Raw genomic sequence first — 18,780 nt, 5'->3', positions numbered from 1 at the left:
TCATAGCATTCATGTGTAGTTTCTTTTAAGGAGAGAAGCCAGACGCTCTGCCCAGGTCTTTAAAGGTATTAATTATACAAGTGTGTCAAGGGTTATCAAATACCTTTAAAAGCTGATATGATATTTCAGTTATCCCTGACACCTGTGTCTCATTAATTTCTGATTCCTCAATCCCTTGTGTCCACTCACCATGAGATAGTAAGGACCCTCTGCCCCCAACCTAATTTCTCTAGCTTTTTTCTGCGTACAGTTTTGGTTCTCCTCTGTCATACTTCTGGGTTTGTGGGAATATTTTTGTTTCCCAGGAAAATTAACATTTGCAGCAGTCCAAGACCTGCCGCGTCACCTCTTCACTCTGTTGTTAGGTATCACTTTGTTCACCTATTACTCACCTGCTCTCCTGGTAGTGGGTCTTAAGACAGCACATTGCAAACATCATGTGTTGGGTAACAATTTGAAATCACTCTGGGTTTACAAAACTAAAATGACTTTTTGGTAAGCAAGTTGTTTACAAAGATGCTGCAACTGCAGACTGCCTGGTGAAAACCTCTTCCACACCTCTCCTGTCTTCCATCTTTCAGCTGTGTGGCTTGCAAAGGTAGAAGTCCTAAGTATTTGTACAGAGCTCTGAGTTGTTATGCTCTCCAGCAAATCTCAGCTCAAGAGCAAAGCTCATCTGCTGAGACTATTACTTTCCTTTATTATTCTTTTTCTCCTCCTAATTCTGAAATGATAGCTATCTAAAAAATGTTTACAATTGCTTATTGCTTGTGGTGTTTCTTTCCTGGAATGCAAAGCAGTTAAAAAAGTAGTTTAGGATGCCTTCTGGAAATATCATATATGTTTTCCAGGAAATGTTATGATAGCTTGTGGTGCCATAGTGCTCAGTTTCCATTAACTAATACTAATGGCTTGATGATGTGGTAACTCATGCTAAGAGAAAATGCAGTATTTAACTAATGCTAAAATAAGATCTCACTGTAGTGTTACAAAGAACTCCTTACTGAACTAGATGCCAGCACAGTTTATGCAAATGTAGTCTGTTCTGGATATGCACACCCCATGTCTCAGCTACCTCTTCCCTCAGAAAATCTGGTTCATCTCCCATGAGGACTGACCTTGGCACTATGACTTCTTGGTTGCATAATTCTCCTGTTATATTAAGGTCAATAATGACAGCACCACATTATTCTCTAGAAAAACAGTGACTTTGGAAATCATGAGCTGATATATCTTCCTGGAACACCGTAGGATCTCAGAGTGATATTTTATTAGCTTGAACCAATGTGATGAAGGTAGTATAACAATTTCCCTCCTACTTCCACAAATCCAGGCCATCCACACTAAAAGGGGCTTCTATAAACTCAGTCTAAAGTCACAGCATTGAGAACTGTGCTCAGCCATATCTTAAGCAGAGAGGTTTGGTGGCTGTGTAACACCATCACTGCAGTTACATTAGTGCAAACATAGAGCAAAAAAGCTCACTTTTGCTGAAGAAAGAAGCAGAAATCTACTGCAGCAGCTATCGTTACTTTTCCTAAGAAGTATGATAACATTTTCTGATCTTATGGATCATAATATTCATCTTTCTAATTCACACTTTTTGAAAAGCTAGCCAGTAATTTCTGGGAGCCAACATACATCCTCCTTTCATTTAGAATAAAAAATAGCTGTGTCAGCTATCGACTGCTACAGAGCACATAATTTAGTTATTTGCTAATTTGCATATGCAAAAAGATCAGTCTGGAAGAGTAAGAGTGAGATTTCTTGGACTGTAAGAAAAATTTCAAAAGGAAAATACTTTCTTTAATTTCTCTTCATTGATTTTGGGTAAAATAATTCTAAACAACTTGAGAACTGTTACCCATAGAAACAAAATAAGCTGATGCTTACCATTTGCCTTCCATAAGACTACTCCTCACCTTTCCTACACACACACTTACATAAGTTTATTCAGTAAACTTGTGCCTCCAGCACTGACTTAAAAAGCAGAGAGCTAGATGCAACCACCATTCCATTAAGTGAAGCCATAATTGATTACATAGTGTTTCCTGGTCTTTTCAGCTGCATCCTCCAGACTTAAGCTGCAGGTTTATAATGGAAGTTGATGCACCCATTCGAAAAGATGGTGGTTGCAACAGGTTATAATGGGTGTGTTGAGAACCCTTGGATTAGTTCTCATATTTGTTTTGGGTTTTCTTTTCACATTTTGTACCATTCAAAAGATACCTTAAAATGTGTAAGTATTCACGCAGGAGCAGCTGCCAGTTCCATATAAAGGGTGCATCTCTGATGCTGAGGGGATTTTTAAAAAGCTCATGTCTACCTGTATCCAGCTGAGATTCCAGTCTGGAGGAGGAGGAAATGGAGCCAGCTCTGTATATCACTTCACTCTGAGACACAGCAATGCTGGCTGATAGATTTACTTTAGTGTGAGGAAACTTATTCCTCAGGGGGGGTTGGTTAAAAATGATGAAGAGAGAGACTGGGAAAGAATTCAATCAAACTTCCATGTCAGCTTGTGAATCAGGGAGGGCTTTCCAGATGGTGATAAAGTAAAGCAAGGAGCTTTTTTTCTAAGCAGTTCCTCTAGAGGCAAGAGCTGCAGTCACTTGTTGCATTTAGAAACATTGAAGCAGTGGAAGGATAAGTCTGGGATGTGCTGGCAGGTTTCTGCTGGGCCTTGCACAGTGAATGTAATGGACCTGCCTAGCCCTGCGTGTCTGGGAGCAAGAGAAGGAATAATGCCAGGCTTAAAGGAGGAAATAAGGGGATTAAACAAATAGCTGTAATTCTTGAATTAACACAATGTACTATGTCTGCCCTGAGATCTGAATACAATGGCTTTCAGTTAAATACATTTTTATGCTGAGCTGGTTTTTGGGATAGTAATGACTTCCTAAAACACTGAACTTGAATAAATAGAAAGGCTCTAAGGGACTTGCTCCAATACAGCTTTATTTCTTCCACTCTAATACTCACCATGCTCTTTCCCTCTAGTAGTAATTGCTACAGGAGCCAATGGAGAGCAATCCCTGCCATATAACAAGGTACATTTGCAACCCTAACCATCATCACATGGCTACAGCAGGAAATAAAGGCATGCACTGCAGTAGTGTTTAGTTATCTTGCATCTTTCTTATGTCATGTCAGAACTGAACCAGTCTTGGATAAGAACAAAGGAAACGGAGCTACCTGGATAACTCACTCTTGAAAGGTTTTGAGGCCTCGATATCTGCAGGGGCAGTGCTGGCAAGCAATGAAAGAACTGGATGTACATAATAAAAAATGTAATGCAATGAAGGAATATAGAAGTAAATAAATCCCCCTTCTTAGCTTAAGTTGTTGCAATGCAAAGGTGTTCAGACCAGATTTTGCGCAGGATATAATGTTCGTAGTAATAGCAGTCATTCTGTAAAACTAGATTGCTCCCAGGAAAATTTGCAAAGGAAGGTGAAAGCAAAATGCATCTACAAGCATAAAGGGCAGCGCTCTGAGGTTACTAAAGAAACAGCATTCTTTCTTCGATCCCCTAATACTTTCTCAAGCCTAGGTATTACAGCTGACCAACTAGGAACATGTAATCCAGTTTAATTGAACATTTTACTGTATGTTTCCTGGAGCTATGGAACTGAAATGTCTTCACAGGAAAGATAATAGCTGTGTCTGTACTCTCAGGGGCAGCCCTCAGGCCTTGCTCAATACCAGACTTCTCTTCCTTGCATACTGGAAACCTATTATTCTCATTAAGTATCAAAGGCAAAGTTCGACACAATAGGTTTAAAATGCTCCTGGAAGACGCAGGTTAAGTTACAAAAAGAGTGCTCTAAAGGTAAGGAAATTCACACAGCTGAATGTGACAGTACAGCTGGATGATTAAACAGGGTGTCCATGGAAGATATTTAAAGCTGAATCATACCAGTATAAGTAATTTTTGGCCAGCAGCATCTGGGGTGGTGGTGTCCATGTTCAATGCTTTCTCTGGCACAGAATTAAAATTTGCTTGGTTTACCTAATCCACGGGAGAGGTGTGGAAGGAGATGCCCAATTTGCAAAATGAACCCTGGATTCTGTAGGTCCAGGTGTTCCCAGCTTTCACTGCTAAAACAGAAAAGCTATCAAATGAAAACATTCAAAAAATCTTCCAGAAATATCTATCCTTTCTCCTTGGAAAGAGCACTTTAATTCTGCTACCTGCATAAAATGTACCAGCTGTTCTTCTCCAGAAGAGCACTGCAGCCTGTTGAAATTTTATGCTCTTCACCTCAGTGAATTTAACATGAAAATAATCATTAGGAAAAAAAATGGTTTTTTAACTGTTTGAATGGTTTGTGTGCAATATTATTTAGTGGTAGGAAAAAAATGGGCCTGTCTGGGTATTTACTTTGCCTTGAAACTCTTCCACTCATTCTCTGCAAAATGTTAAATGATTTTTTTTTTTATTTTTATTTTTTAGTTTACTTAATGGAAATAGGGGCAAGGAGGAGAATGGCAGAAGGAAGGGTGTTAAAGGAAAGAGATTGAAAATGACAGCAAATGTGAAGATTCTATTTTCCTCACCTTTACAGGAACTTTCTGACATATCAAGTGATGCAGCTTCAATGGTTTCAAGTTTGAAATCAGCAGTATAAAAGCAATTAAAATACTCAGCCTACTGATAATACCTTTCACCGGGGGATCTCAGAGCACTCTATCTTTATCCTGCCCTATTCTACAGTGTAGCTATTTGAGGAACTGAAATCATCATTGCCCGCCTGTGCATTTTAGCAACCACAGAGCATCTTTTTTTTTTTTCTTTTTTTTTCCCCTCCTTAAACTCTGCCTTAAGGCAATAATGAATGACTGAAGTTTCTGCCTCTCATCTTAACCAGAATGGAATCTTGGATTCATTTCCAAGAAATGGCAGCATGCCTTCACGTTTCTGCATATTACGTACTTTTATCATAGGTCTGTTTGCTGTCCTAAGGAAGATTGTAGAGGGTAAGATATATACTATCAAGCCTGCGAGTGAATTTAAGAAGTTATTTGGACTGTGCTTGAACAATTCAATAACCTCAGCTCTAGGGCTTCTGATGGAAAATAAAAAATGATGCAGCCATACAGTACAAAACACTGGTCCAGATAAAACTCTCTCTCCTGTTTCAGATTATCTCAGAGAGTTAGTTTTATGGTTTAATATTGCAGTGGCAGTCTTTATAAGAAACCAGATATCATCTGTATTCTCACAGCTAGCATAAAACAAGCATATATGCATCAGCTTTTTGCACTATAGTTAATGTGGCAGAGGTTTAACTTTATACCTAAGCCTGATCTGCATCCAGTTTGCAGTCCTGTAAAATCCAGAAGTGCATAGATGCAGTATTAATGATAGTGTGACTATACCACTGTAGCTTCAGAAAATATATGTGTGTTGCTTTATAATTAGTGTAATATAACAGTGACAGATCTTAATATCAATTACAATATTCTGGAATAAAGATGAGCAGCAATTTTTTAGTGTCCCTTAAAAACAGTCTTATGAAAAAAAACTGTCTAGTTTAGGTTGGATAAAATATGAACTAGATTCCATTGTTTGCAATACAAACAGATTTTTCCATCACATTTCACCACAAAACTCTGAAACAAAAATAATGGAATAATAAAATATGTGAAATAAACATGTTTCTCTAGTTAAGATGATCAGTCCATTCACAGAAATCTCCTTTATAAGAGGAGAAAATTTTATTTAGATATATTGAATGTTTCAATATATTTCAGGATGTTTGAGATTTATGGAAAGTTGCCTGTGAGTAGGAGCTATCTTTCACTTGAACAATCTGAACATTTATTTACTGATGCCTTAAACAAAAGGACAGCCAATATATAGTGGCATATTAATGCTCTCATTTACTTTAAAGCACTATCTGACATAACAATAAATTACTTCCTTGAGTCTGAAAAGATGTATGAAAGTAGTGGACCTGGGGAACAGAAAAGCAAAGTCCTCTAAACAGAAAGGGAAGTTGCACATATGTACTAGTGACCTTAGAGCCAGAGCTAGAACTCATTTTCCCTCTGGCAGAAATTCTCTCCTTTAGTCAGGTATGCAAAAGAAAGGAAGCCTAAAATCTATGGAACTGGGAGGTACCATCTTCAAGCAATTATTTGTTACCAGTGTTATATCATTAATGTATCTAGGAGATGCCTCAACTGAAAAATGGCTTGGTTGTGCTAAGTGCCATGCATACATGTCATTGCAGATAGCTCCTGCTCAAAGGAACTGACAAGCCAAGGACAGGGAACGCACAGCAAGGTGGGGAAGAGGAAATCATCATCTCTATTTTCTGAACAGGTAAGGGTGATGCAGAGGCAAAGTAACAGGGAATTGAAGTGTTTTGAGCCTGGAGTATCCTGGGGCAGGATGGCAATGCCTTTTGTCCAGAACCATGATTGCTCCTGAAGATGCTATCAGGCACTCTGCAGGGTTTTGGTAAGAGGCACGCATTAGCAAGCAGATAGCTACATGTACCTTTTCCTTCAATAACATAGGGCAAGACAGCACTAAACACCAAAAACTGGTAGGAAATTACCTCACAGTGGTGAATCTGAGGCTAAGCAGTAGGAAAAATTGTAACTTTTTGCCCCTCTGTGCTTTGTCCTTGTCTCTTCTGCTTCCAGAGAGTCTTTAAAACAGATGAGTATGTCCCAGATTTGAACTGAAAGGAAGCAAGAATCTGTCAGTGAGTTTTTTAAAAGAGCTGATGCTTGAGTAATGAAAACAACATTCACCTGGCTGAGGGACAGCAAAAGAACAGTATTTATTCTTGATTACTGGCATGTGATCTGAGTTCTCTGTGCCCAGCTTTCTGATTTCTCTATGCTTTGGTTTCCTAACTTCCAAGTCCAGACTGCAGCAGCTGAATGCATGGGCAGCCTGCAAACTTCAGGTAAAATTTTTGTCTGAAAGGTATTATGCATCTTTGACAGTTGTGTATCATGAACATGTGGGACTACAGTGTATCAGAAACAGACCTTGCTTTGATATAGATCTCTGAGTTCCAAGTTTTGAGGCTGGGCCACCAGATGACCTCATCTATCACTAACATGGACTACTCTGTGGGACTTGTTAATGGGGTTGCATGCACATTATAACCTAGAAATCCTGGGTTATCACTGATGCTTGCAGCTGCCATGGCAACAGAATTGGTAGGCATCTCTCAAGGAGCCTTTTTTTATTTAAGAGCTCCTTGAAAGCATGAGGTATTTATCATCCAGCATGCACAAGCAGGTTTAGCTATGAAAATAGCCTGCCTACAGAATTATAGACACTGTCTCCCTTTAGTTTCTCTATAGCTCATATCTTTTATTTCCATGTTCACGTTACTGCATTTAACAGGATTTTCATTAAAGTCCTTATTTTTATGGCATATAACTCAGCTAGATTTTCAGGACTTTCCAGTGTTTGGGATTTAGCTTTACAATTCTCCTTGATGTTACTGGGAGTTGCCCAGAGCAAATTTCCTTGAAGACTTTTGCAAATTTAAACCTCACTGTCTTTGTCTAGGAACAGTGGAAAAAAATGTAAGCTAAATCAGTGGAAAAATAAGTTTGCCAATTTCAAATGAGCATAGAACTACTGAGGATCCATCCACAAAAAATCATTATTTTGATTCTGTATAGCTCTAACATTTTACTTTGAGGAACATTTGCTATGTATTCCCTCCTAATGTCCCTGAAATAAACACTGTTTTCTATATCTTTGACAGGTGGTACTTCTGCAGTTGAGCTCACCAAAGGGACTATTTAAACTTTTAAGTAAACCACAAAAAGGGCTGTACAGACTGTGCAATATACAGTCTCCACCTAGCAGTCCCAAAGTCCTTCAAAAACGTGAAAGCTTCAAGACAGACACTCCCAAAGTGATGTGAATTCTTGTTTGCCCTTCATTGACAGAAAATGGAGGCATTGACATGTTAAGCCATATTAACTGACAGTTACTGAGTAAGCCAATCTCTAACTCTGCCACTGGCCTGAGATTCCCCTTGAACTCATTTCTTGGGATTAATCACAGGATTATCTTTCTTTCCTTCTTAAATATACATTTAAAGGACTGGATAAAGGCACCGTGGAGTGCTCCAGTTGACAATCTGCTCTAAATTTTTGGGTGACTAGATTGTATCTGCATGCCTTAGGAAGAGTTATGAAGCCTGCCATTTATTATCCTTCACTTGTATTGTACTGCATTTTCAAGATCAGGGCTCCATTCTGCTAAGTGATCACTTGCAAATCAATTGCAGACGCCTTTGTGGGAAAAGATGAGACACATTCTCTAGGAAGGCATGATTCATAGCACAGCAGAGATGGAAAGTTTTGCTTTCTGTACTCTTCTGAAACTTCCACCACTGCTAAATCCTTAGTGATAAGTCAACTCCAGAAAGTACACTTTTTAAAACTGAGTCTGGGTATCTTCAGGGACTGAGGATTGTCCTTAAAAGGTTATTTCACTTTTCTTGAAAATAGCCTTTCCTCTAAAACAAAGTTGGGTTGCTGAGTTACAGAGTCCAAAGCAGTCACGGCACATGGTAAACTGATAACACCCTTTCTACTATGTCTAGATCTCTTCCTTCACTCCTGCATCCCTTTGCTCCCCTTGCACCTCACCTGCTTGACCTCTAAGAGCTGGTGGGATCACAATCAAGCTGGTCTGGCTATAGGACATGGTTTACAAGGAATTCAAACAGATTGGTGAAGAATTAAGTTGTTTAAAGTCTTGTTTCTGTGTCAAACGATGAAGTTACACCCTGGACTGCCTATACAGTATTATCAGGATAGCACCTGGCTGCCTCTCTGACATGGGATCAGTGCCTAAGACACACTGCTAAGGTAGGCATTAACTTCTGACGGTGGTGATTTGCATTGCAATTTTTGAGTCAGATCATCCACAGGTCTGCTTTGGTGATAAAATAGGCAGGCTATTTTATTTGTAGATTAGAGCTTTTGCTAAGTAACTTGTTTTTCTGTCCTGTTATAATTCCTAATGCTACCTGAAGTACATGGAGGAAGAGTTTCTAAATATTTTTCTATCAGAGCAGACATACAAAAGCCCTTCCAAGGGAGCAGAATGTGATACTGCCTTCCACAAAGCAATCTGCTTCTCAGAAGAAGAGGAAGAAGGCAAAACAGACCCATGAAAAGTGAATGTCTTCATTTGGACAAAATTAGAATTGACAAACACTAGGTAAAATGCACAATCTTATTGTCATCCATCTTCCATCCTTAGCTTTGTGATACCTGGTTTCAATCCAGTTCTGATTTCCTGTGAAAACACTGCCTGGGAAAGACACTGGGAGATTTTGGTGATTATCTGACAGTGGGGTCTGCCCAGCAATGAGGGTGGTAGTCCATTAGCCAGGCAGCATTTGCTGATGAATCCAGCACTATGACTGTGTGTGCCAAGGCTGGCTGCCTCTGGCCCTTGGCAAAGTTAGGTGAAAAATGTGACAGTCTGCTGTGAGGGTACTGAAAAAAGAAATAATATCAAAATTACGAGGGGAACTGAGATCAGTGTAATAGGATGATGTACTTGAAAGCAGGCTAAATTGTATTTGCTGCTTATGAAATGACCTTTTTTAGAAGGGGAAATTGCTGAGCATGTTGCCTTTGTCTTACCATGTGGATGCCCTTGTTTATGTCTCCTACATTAAACTTTATTTAAACTTCTTATAACTTCGTTATACATCTGTAAGCTTGGGATAGTTGAAATGCACTGTACCTTCCACATTCAGCTTCCTTATATATCTGCAAGGAATGATACAGTCATGGTGAGTAGCTCAGCAATTGTGCTTCAATGAATTCTAGAAGATCTCTCTGTTGCCTGCTTCCCTTCCCCGTGCCTTATAGATTGATAAGACAGCCTAAAATGCCTGAAACTCAATAATATCTCAGTGCTTTTCCTCCTAAAGGAGACAAGTGATTGTGATTTGGTGGAACCTTTTCTAGTGCTACATAACATCCAAAATAGTTTGGAAAACACTGAGAAAGAGAGAAGAGCTTGCCTATGAGTTTGGTTTCCTTTTCTGAAGCAGAATGTGAGAGCTATCTGGCCTACGAACAGTCAGTGCTGCTTCACAGGAACAATAGTGTGAGCTATAGAGCAGCAAAGATGGGTCTTTTCTCCCACCAGGAGTCTTTATATACCATGTGCTTTCTTATAATACAATGCTGCTTTCAATAATTAAAAGTCAAATAAGACTTGGCTGATACTAGAAGTCCAAGTAGAGTTGGTTTAAAACTCATCTAATAGAGTCATGTGATGCCACAACTGCTGGCTTCTACTAAAGCAGGGCAAGGACTGGCTAAAACTGGTGCTGTTTCTTACAAAAGGCAAGGGAGGCAAAAGAATTTTGAGGAGAACCTTGCCCCAGTAAGGCTCTAAACCACCGAAGTAGAAATTCATATTTGTGTTGACCTATTCTGAAGTGAAGACCTGCTCTGAAGATCTGATCTGACAAAGGATCTGACCACATGGAGCCCCTTTATGGAACAGAACCCAGAATCTGGATTTACCTCACCTAACTTTAGGCATATATATATATATAAGGCTTAAAATTCCTTTAAAGCCAGTGGAAAGAAAAAGTATGCCCAAAAGGTTATACAGGTTATAGAGGAAGTAAATTACTCCCTGGAAATACCACTATCTTCTGATTTGTGAATGATTTTACTTGGCTGCAGCTCAAACACTGTCCTACCCTCACTTTTGCTGGGAAGAAATTAACCTCCAAGATTCTACAGCAAAACCAGTGTTGGTGTGATGGGGTGCTCAGTGCTCTTTATTCCTCCACACAGTATGACATTTATGTAAGTAACTAATTGTGTTGGGTTTGTGTGGCAATGTTTTGGTAGCTGGAGGGCTACTGGGATGGCTTTTGTGAGAAGCTGCTAGAAGCTTCCCCCCTGTCTGATAGAGCCAATGCCAGCTGGCTCCCAGATGGACCCACCTCTGGTCAAGGCCCATGAATGATGGTGGTAGCACCTCTGGGATAACATATTTAAGAAGGGGAAAAACTGCACAACAGCAACTGAAGCTGGAGACAGGAGTGAGAGTATGTGAGAGAAACAATTTTGTAGGCACCAAGGTCAGTGAAGAAGGAGGGGGAGGAAGTGCTGCAGACACTGGAGCAGAGATTCCTCTGCATCATGGTTTCAGCTGGGATGGAGATAATGTTCTTCCTAGTAGATGATACAGTGCTGTGTTTTGGATCAGATATGAAAATAATGTTGATAATACTACTGATGTATTAGCTGTTGCTAAGTAGTGCTTACCCTAAGTCAAGGACTGGTCAGTTTCCCATGCTCTGCCTGGGAGCAAGTGCACAAGAATCCAGGAGGGAGCAGAGCCAGGACAGCTGGCCCAAACTAGCTAAAGGGATATTCCATACCATAGAACGTCATGCTCAGTATATATATAAACTGGGGGGAGTTGGCTGGGAAGGGGCCATCACTGCTGGGAGACTGGCTGGGCATCGGTCAGCAGGTATGGCACATCACTTGGGTTTTCTCATGTTTTATTTCTCTCCCTCTTTTTGTTGTCTCCCTTTTCACTACAATTATTATTATCCTATTATTATTATATTAGATTTTATTTCAGTTATTAAACTGTTCTTAACTCACACGTTTTACCTTTTTCCAATTACCCTCCACATCCCACCAGGGCTGTGGGGGAAGTGTGCGAGCAGCTGCGTGATACTTAGTTGATGGCTGGGATTAAAGCAGGACACCCTGCAGCCCATGAAGAAGACCACCGTGAGGCAGGCTGTCCCCTTGCAGCTCATGGAATTAATGGTGGAGCAGATATCTATTTGCAGCTCATGGAGGACCCCACACCGGAGCAGGTGGATGCACCTGAAGGAGGCTGTAACCCCTTGGGTTTTGGTTTTTGGTTTTTTTTTTTTTTTTTTTTTTTTGGTTTTTGGGTTTTTTTATTATTTTACTCCTAGATATTAATGACATCCTATAAATACTAGAGAACATGCTTCCCATGTCCTGGGAGCAACTCAGGAAGCTTGAAGACAGCAAGCTTCCACTTTTCCAGCTGTCCTCGGTGGATTTACCTGGCCAGTGTTATGAAAGTGAAAGAGAAGCTTTAGTGTAAATACTAGATTTTGGATGCACATGACCTTTGCATTCAATGGGAGAAATCAACTGCCATATACCTATGGAGCTGTGAAAAAGCAGTAATCTTCAGAGCTCTTGTGATTTCCAGGGGCAAAGCTGGAAGAGGGAGGTGCATGTCAGTATGAAGAGGAGATATATGGAAATGAGAAGGCAAATTAGAGGCAGAGAGGACTGACATTTTCTGCTTGTCATTCCCACCAGACATGCAGGGAGTTAAGGCAAAAAGAATTATCATTTCTCCCCACACTTGTCCTACAGCAATCTCTGTCCTGGATTGTGGTGTCTGCCTGCTAGCGGAAAAAACAACAGAGCTGCAGTTTCATTGTAAAGTGTATGGAGAGAAAAGACACAGCACAAAGTAACAAAGTTAAATGGCTGTCAAGTATGTGGTAAATCATGAAGTAACACCATCAACAGTTAGCTCTGCTGGCCTGAAGGACCCAGAGCTCAGATAAGGAAAGAATGCAGGTACTGATATGTTAAATTACCATCTCATCATCAGCATGATGGCAGCGCAGAGTTAAACTGCTTTTTCAGAGGGGCGGCCTTGCATGATGCATTCATGAGATGATTTGATCTGACATGATAGTGAGTGCTTCACCCCTCCTCTGTTGGTAGAGACTTTCTTCCTGCTTCTCAGCAGACAGCATTGATTTGCTGAGCTCAGTATAACCCTGTGGGTGAGAGCTGTTGTGCTGTCATACACAGCATTTGTCTGAGATATGAGTCAGGATACAGAGAAGGCAGAGTTACTGAATGCCTTCTTTGCTTCAGTCTTTACTGCTAAGGCCAGCCCTCAGAAATCCCAGACCCTGGAGGCAAGGCAGGAAGTCTGGAGAATCATGCTAGATATCATTTAAGGAAACTTGACACCCGCAGATCCATGGACCCCAATGGGATGCACCACCCAGTGCTAAAGGAGTTGGCAGATGTTACAGCTAAGCCACTCCCCACCATCTTTGAAAGGTCATGGAGAACAGGAGAGGTGCCTGAGGAATGAAGGAAAGCCCATGTCACTCCAGTCTTCAAAAAGGGCAAGAAGGATGACCCAGGAAACTACAGGATGGTCACTCTCACCTCTGTCCCTGGAAAGGTGATGGAAAGACTCATCCTGGACATAATCTCTAAGCATGTGGAGGAAAAGAAGGTTATTAGGAGTAGTCACCAAGGGGAAATCATGCCTGACCAACCTAATAGTCTTCTCTGTGATGGAATGACTGGCTGGATAGACGAGGGGAAGCAGTGAATGTTGCCTACCTTGACCTCAGCAAGGCTTTTGACACCATCTCCCATAACACCCTCATACATAGGCTCAGGAAGTGTGGGTTAGGTGAGTGGGCAGTGAGGCGGATGGAGAACTGGCGAATGGCAGAGCTCAGAGGGTTCAGTGATCAGCAGTGCGGAGTCTAGCTGGAGGCCTGTAGCTAGGGGTGTTCCCCAGGGTCACTACTGGGTCCAGTCCTGTCCAACTTATTCATCAGTTATCTGAATGAGGGGACAGAGCATACCCTCAGCAAGTTTGCTGATGATACAGAACTGGGAGGAGTGGCTGATACACCAGAAGGCTGTGCTGCCAGTCAGTCAGACCCAGACAGGCTAAAGAGCTGGGTGGAGAGGAACCTAATGAAGTTCAACAAAGGCAAGTGTAGGGTCATGCACCAAGGGAGGAACAACCCTGTGCACCAGTACAGGCTGGGGGCTGACCTGCTGGAAAGCAGCTTTGCAGAGAATGGCCTGGGAATCCTGGTGGACAGCAAGTTGTCCATGAGCCAGTAGCGTGCCCTTGGGGCCAAAAAGGTCAATGCTATCTAAAGTGCATTAGGAGCATGGCCAGCAGGTTGAGGGAGGTTATCCTTTCCCTCTACTCTGCCCTGGTGAGGCCCCATCTGGAGTGCTGTGTCCAGTTCTGGGATCCCCAGTTCAAGAGAGACAGGGAACTACTGGAGAGGGTCTAGCAGAGGGCTGCAAAGATGATTAGGGGACAGGAGCATCTCCCTTATGAGGAAAGGCTGAGAGAACTGAGAGGACTTAGCCTGGAGAAGAGAAGACTGAGAGGAGATCTTACCAATGCCTACAAATATCCTAAAGGCAAGTGTCAAGACAATGGAGCCAGGTTCTTCCCAGTGGTGACCAGCAACAGGACAAGGAGCAATGGGCACAAACTGAAACACAGGAAGTTCAATGTGAATATGAGGAAGAACTTCTTTACTTTGAGGGTGACGGAGCGCTGGAACAGGCTGCCCAGAGAGGTTGTGGAGTCTCCTTCTCTGGAGGAATTCAAAACCCACCTGGATGCAATTCTGTGCAACTGCTCTACATTAACCTGCTTTAGCAGAGGGTTGGACTAGACCATCTCCAGAGGTCCCTTCCAACCCTGGCCATTCTGCATTTGTCCCAGACATAATTTTAGGAGAGAAAATCCTTCTCACTGAGACTGGAAGCTAGTATGCTCAGAGATGTCCTGGGCTTGAAAAGGAGAGGAAGAGGAAGAGGAACAAAGCAGGCCATAATGTGAAGATTTGTAGAGCTAAACCATCAGCACACAAAAACTGTTGCAGGGCATAGTGTTACACCTTTCAGGATCAGCATCAGGCAGCCCTGACTACTATGTATCATGGACAGCTGCCTAGGTCATAGCTAGCTTGAGTTGGTGAACTGGCACATTGAATGAATAATACACAATTCCCTTTGCACCTCAAATGGCTTTTCTATGCCAGGAGGCTAAGTGGGGCACTGTTAGAGCAGAGATCTCAGCTGCCCAGGTACCTTGGGTTTGTGTGTCTCAAAAAATCAGTTGGGTTAACTGGCTTGAACTTCTGCAGTTCAAGCTCCACATGTTACCAAGGGTTTGATGATAATGGACAAAAGTTGGAGCTGAATGAAAATAATTTTTGTGGTGGAATACCGCTTAATGGGTTTGTCCCAAGACACTGAGGTTTATTTGGAATCTGTAATTTCTTATCCAGTGCATCCCTCTACTAGCACAAAGCCCTGCAGATTCATTCCTCTTTTAATTTGTACTGATCTATGTCAAATCACAAGGAGCATTTTACTAGAATATAGCATGAACAACTGTTTGTCTGAAAAAGTATAATCTCCAACTCTAATACATAATTCTAACTAAGCATCAGGTATCCCCTGGCAGCCTTGACAGGTGAAATCACTGCATGTTGAGGATCCATCTAGATAAAGCACTGTGCTCCAAGTTCTGAACTGTCCTGTGAAAAAACATCTTCATGTCCTGAGGACAGGCAATACACCCCTATATGAAAAGAAGCATGGACCGTAACATGTAGTAGGATTTCACAACTGTGAAATTGTGAACAACAAGTAAACGGCATCCTAGCCGATCCTTGTTTCATCTCTAAGGATTTCTTAAAATGCTTTTTTGTTCTGCAGAGAGTTAATATAGATCTTGTGTAGAAAGAAGCAGGTGGAGTATGAGTGTGAGTACACAAGCATATGTGCATGGTGCTCATAGATTGGGGGTTTGACAGCAATGGGGTCTATTTATATGGGGACAAGAAAAATATGTTTTCTTTGCTCCCTTCAGGAGCAAATGAGCAGTGAGTGGGTGGGACATGTAGGGAGCACATCTGCCTCTGATCATCTGTGTGCTGGGTGGCTGAGGGAGTTTGCTGAGAAGGATGTTACTGCTTCCACAGCCCAGCCTACACGTGTTGTGCTGCACTTCTGAGGAAGAGTGCTCCTGGCCCACGTCCTGCCACGGCTTGTCCATTTTTCCTGGGGTGGGGATGGGCAAATTGTGTGGTCCAAGCATCCATATAATCACAAGCATTGCAAAAATACAGACTCAAAAGCAGAAGTATGCAAGAAGCCAACAACCTGACATACTTTTTCTTGGTTTGTTACTAAACTTGTCTTACCATTGCACCCTAACAGACACTACTGATCTCCTACCCCACACTCCAAAATCCATAACATTCATTCCCAAATAAATACATTCTTTTAAAAAGGAGTATGGACACTGATGGGCTACTTACAGTTATGTCAGTGGGGAAACTGTCCTATATGGCTCTGTAATCCATAGGGGCATCTGCAGGAAGTGCCCCAGAAACCCATCACTTGCAGCAATCTGAATACTTGAGACAGCAAAACACCACATGGAAACAAGAGCATAGGCAAAGAGAAAGAGCTATACACCTAATAAGCAAGGACAGGTAGGCAAAAAAGCAGCACAGTGAAACTCCCAAATGTCTGAAGGTACAGAGGAAGGAAGATGAATTTTGCTTCAGCAAATATGAACTCTTCAGCTAGAGTAATTCATGTTGAAGGGAAAAGATCAAAGAAAACCAGTGAAATTAGTCAGCTGAATTTTAATATGCTACCAAGTAAAGACTAAGGAAACTCTTATACATGACAGTAGATACACTTTCTAGAGATCAAAGTTTAGCTAGAGATAAAAGACAGAACAACAAACTAACGTTTTGTAATTTCCTCCCCACCCCGATAACATTTCCATGCATTATTTATGAAGACGCCAGTAGGCCCTTTTTGGATGGAGAACATCTTTGATGGGGCTTCTTAAATTTCAGAAAGCATTTCTGTTGCAGTAGTCCCTGGTAAGTTTGCTATCAATTTCAACGGCATCTGAATTGGGTACATGGTAAATTTAACAATGAAAATAAACCAGACACTTTTAGTTCCTTATGGTGTGTCCCAAATAGCTTATAAAACACAAATGCTTCCTCAGTCATTAGGGATGAACAGGTCCCCTGACATCCTAAATAGAATGCAAAGCATGGATCAAAATGGGTAATAAATTGAATTAATGTGGCAAAGACATAGGCTGATGTCAAACTGATGTTAAGGGGCTGACTTATATTGAACTTCTCCTTGGAGACAGCAACATAGAGAAATGGTTAGTGCTTCATTTCTAGCACAGCTACCAAGCAGTCTGTTGCCATGCTACTGTATCTAGGTGGCATCTAACTGGGCCACATAAAGGAAAGTCCTGGTTCTTTCAGTGTCAGTCCTTGGTGGGGATGATAGCAGGAGGCTTGCATACATCATCTGAGTGAGCTGTCTTCCTCCAGCTGCTACTTGGACCAGAGGAAGGTGAAGATGTACCACACAGTGGTATCTCTCCCTCACCATGGCACACTCCTGTGGTGGCTACTTCACTCTCTGCATTTGCACTGTGGGAGAAAGCATGGAACTGAGCCATGAGCTAGATGCCTTTCACATCCCTCTGTGCCTGAACTTCCATTTTCTGTAGAAGAACTGAACACATTTAGCATATAAATGTGCCTCTGAGGAAACCAAATGGAGGGCAGGATTTGCCAGATGAAACTTCACAACAGCAAATTTAAAGAATGCTGGGAAATCTTTTGAAAGGGAAGGCGAGAAACAGTAAACAGCTGAAAATGGAGGAAAACGTATCATGGAAACAAATCTGAGAGATAGAAAACAAAAAATTAAAAATGGTAGGATAAGTGAAGGTTAAGAAAAAGTTCTTGTTGAGTTAGGTGAAAAGAATGGAAGGGGTCAATAGACTCTCCTTCATCTGGTACTCACCCTTATTTTCTGTAACTCCCTAAATCAGGCACAATGTTGTAGAAGTTCCAGTGCTGGAGAGATGCAAGGCCAGAGGCATGTCTCCTGGCACAATGAGAACCAGACCCATGTCCACAGTGAACTTTCAAATCTAGAAAATCCAAAACCTGCACTAGCCATTTTTGACCCCACCAAGCATGCATTTTTATGGCTCTAGCAGTTACTCCTCAAGCTGAGACAACTATACAAAATGCTGCAGATACTGAATACCTCACAGGTTGGGCTGCACTTCCATATACTTGCCCACATACTTTCCAGCCCTCAGTGTTATGGGGGTAGCATTGTGGCTGGATGTAACACTGCAATGCACTGCAACACAAGCACTTGACTAAAAATGACAATGGCACCTTTCTACGGGCTTTGTGAACAGTGATCAGAAACACCTGTTACCATCAACCCCTTTCCAGTGCTTTGTGGGTCAGCTTGGGCTCATCCTGAGCGATGTCAATGCCAAACCTGTGGAGTTTCCCCAAAGTTAACTGTGTAGCACATACTGCTCAACATGTAGAGAAAAAACACCACAGAAACTTAATACATTAAAGAAAAATTAAGCCTGGCTTGCCTCCTTATGCTACAAAATACAGTTCTCCTGCTTTTACACTCTGGTCAGTACCTGCAGTTAGAGAGAGGTATGGTCTCTGGGAGGTGTGAGAAGAGGTGCAAGCCTGGCACGGCAAAAGCACCAACAGAGCTGGTGCCTTCACCCTGCCTGAGGAGAGCAAGCCAGAGGAGGAGCCCAAATTCAGTCACTCTAGGTTGTTTTGCAGAGGCTAGAAACCACTGACCCCATAAAACACCATCAACTGCATGTGGCAGTGGCTGTTGCCTCTTCTCACCTTCTCTGTAACACAATGCCCTGGAGTGACAAGCTGACTAAACAGAAGATCCAGAAAGGAGCTCTTTCCGAGCATTCAGAAAAGTCTGACACCTCGCTATTATCATCTCAATAAAATGGAGCCAAAAAAAAAAAAAAAAAAGAAGAAAAAAGCCCCAGAGCCTCTGTGGGTACTTTATTAAGCAACCAGAGAAGCTGCTGCCCTGGAAATTGTG

The sequence above is a fragment of the Falco naumanni genome, chromosome 2 (genome assembly GCF_017639655.2).
Source record: "Falco naumanni isolate bFalNau1 chromosome 2, bFalNau1.pat, whole genome shotgun sequence".
Taxonomy (NCBI): domain Eukaryota; kingdom Metazoa; phylum Chordata; class Aves; order Falconiformes; family Falconidae; genus Falco; species Falco naumanni.
Note: the sequence above shows the minus strand (reverse complement) of the source record.